We start from the raw sequence: 2397 nt of genomic DNA on the forward strand, positions 1-2397 counted from the left end.
AGCCTTCATCTACTCACCTATATAGGTGATTCTACTCACCTATATATATATATATATATAGGTGAGTAGATGAAGGCTAATATATATATATAGATATATATATATATATCTATATATATACCACTCAGCAAGAGACTAGTCACCAGCCTCACAGAAAGAGTTAGATAGAAAGGCGTATCTCTAAATGGAACAGATACACAGCAAGACCGATAGAGAGGCAAATAGACATCGACAGCGGACCGAGAGACAGAAATTCGTAGATAACTGGATATACCGTGATACGAAGGGAAGTTTCTATGTACTTGCCTATGTTTGTCTTGTATATTTGCATGCACATAGGATCGTGTTTGAAGAGGGGAGTTGTATCTATCTCCTTTTCCTTCCCTCTCACTCATTTTTTGGCTAGTCTCTATTTGCTTCAGTTCACATACACGCGTGTCTGTCCATCTTTTAGACTTCATGCACAATCTCTCTCAGACCTTTCCTCCTTTGGAAGGAGGGACAAGAAGATCCCACATGTCGATCAACGCGGTGTCAAATCGATGTTTTGAGAAGTTTCTGTACTTCATATCTCTCTTAAGTAGCTATGCATATGTATATAGATGTATCTAAATGTATATCTATATATCTGTCTATGTGAGGCGCAATAGAGCTCCACAGGATGAACCCCGATCCAGGTGAGTAGAAAGAAGTTCAGAAGAAGAAGCAAGGAAAGGGTATGAGTGAAGTTTGATAGAGTTTTCATCTAGACAAATGAATGAATGGAGAGAAGAGAGAAAGAAGAAAAGACACGAAACAGAGAAAGAAGGAGAGAGAGTGTTGGTTAGACATACAACCTCGCCGAAGTTGAAGATATCTGGAGAGATTAGAGCGGCAGTCGCTATCTCATAAGCGAATCCTACTCTCTCTTCCTCAGGGATAGAACCTGAGTCGAGGAGGAAACAAACAAAGAAAGGAAAAGTCAGAAAGAAAAAAAAACAAGAAAGCTAAAGAAAGAAAGAAAGCTAAAGAAAGAAAGGAGAATGAAGGGAAGTGGAGAACAGTTAGAAAAGAGAAAAAGAAAGAAAGACGGAGAGAAAGCATGACTGCGTCGATATGCCTGTTCTCTCTCTAGACACATAGACATATCTACGTCGCTTCGTCCATTCTTTCTTTCTTCCATGCAATCGCCTCGAGATCTCTCATTTCTTCTTCACTTTCTTTTTCTTTCTAAGTGCATTCAATCACTTTCTCAAGGAATAGGAGGAGAGAAAGGAAAGAAACAGAAAGTAAAAACCTAGGAAGAGAGACAAAGTAAAAAGGAGAGACACTGGGGAAGACTCAGACCCGCACATCCACGCACTCATTCCTTCCATACCTATACACATACATCTTTGCATGATAAATAGATTGAAGATAGATATATAGATAGACTAAAGATAAATAGAGAGACTAAAGACAGAGAGATAGATAGATACACTAACGATAGAGAGAGGGACTAAAGATAGAGAGATAGATCGATACACTAAAGATAGAGAGAGAGATAGATAGACTAAAGATAGATTAGAGACAGATTGAAGATAGATAGATAGATTGGAGATAGAAAGACAGATCAAAGATAGATAGATAGACACGTACACGGATTGCAGGTAGATGCAAAGAGAGATAGGCGGATAGACACATAGATAAACTGGAAATATATATGCCCTACATATGTACATACACGTCGATAGAAAACATACATATACGTGCATCGACCAAGAGAGAGAGAAGTTTTCTTCCTTTACTTTACCTGCAGATGTGTAGGCGAGGAAGATGATAGCATTATGATAGAAATCTGCGTATTTATCTTGTGCCTGAAGAAAAAAAGCAAGAAAAGAGAAATTCGAAGAACCCCACACTGAACATACACATCGTTTCTATGTCAGATCAGATCGACAGATTCACAGTGTATATACACTTCAACACAGTGTCTATATATCTATACACATGCACACACGGATGTAGCGTCTATACGTACTCCATTAGTGTGAATGTCTGCACGTCTAACTAGATGTCTAGACAGACGGCTAGATGAATGTCTAGATAGGTATCTATCCATCTGATGACCACAACGAAGATTCTCGTCAAACCAAAAGAAGGTCTGAAGTGGAGGCAAAAGAGGAGGTTAATTCAGCTGCTTAAAATTTCTACCTTTCTCTTCCGAATAGGAAAACATACACAATAGGCACGAGACAAAGAAACGCTACCTTTCTCTTCTCTTCTTGCTCCCTCCCTCTCTCTTTCTTTCTCTCTGTAATCCTCTTTTCTTTTCTCCCTTCTTTCTTTCTTTCTTTCTTTCTTTCTTTCATTTCGACTCTTTTCTTTTCTCCATAGTCATTCATTCTCCTAGCTCCGATATGGACTCCTATGAGACAT

The 2397-nt window shown here is 38.7% G+C and overlaps 1 protein-coding gene across 1 annotated transcript in view; it reads right to left on the reverse strand.

Moving 5' to 3' along the window:
* Nucleotides 1–1835, reverse strand: part of CSUI_007815 (pci domain-containing protein) — a 6311-nt gene extending 4476 nt beyond the window's left edge. The window contains exons 1-2 of the mRNA XM_068067958.1: nt 1772–1835; nt 834–925 (exon numbers count right to left, since the gene is read on the reverse strand). The gene's annotated coding sequence lies outside the window, so the exon portion shown is untranslated. The remainder of the gene's footprint in view (nt 1–833; nt 926–1771) is intronic.
* Between the last annotated feature and the right edge of the window lie 562 nt (nt 1836–2397).

This window comes from Cystoisospora suis (assembly GCF_002600585.1).
Source record: "Cystoisospora suis strain Wien I chromosome Unknown contig_4203, whole genome shotgun sequence".
Classification (NCBI taxonomy): domain Eukaryota; phylum Apicomplexa; class Conoidasida; order Eucoccidiorida; family Sarcocystidae; genus Cystoisospora; species Cystoisospora suis.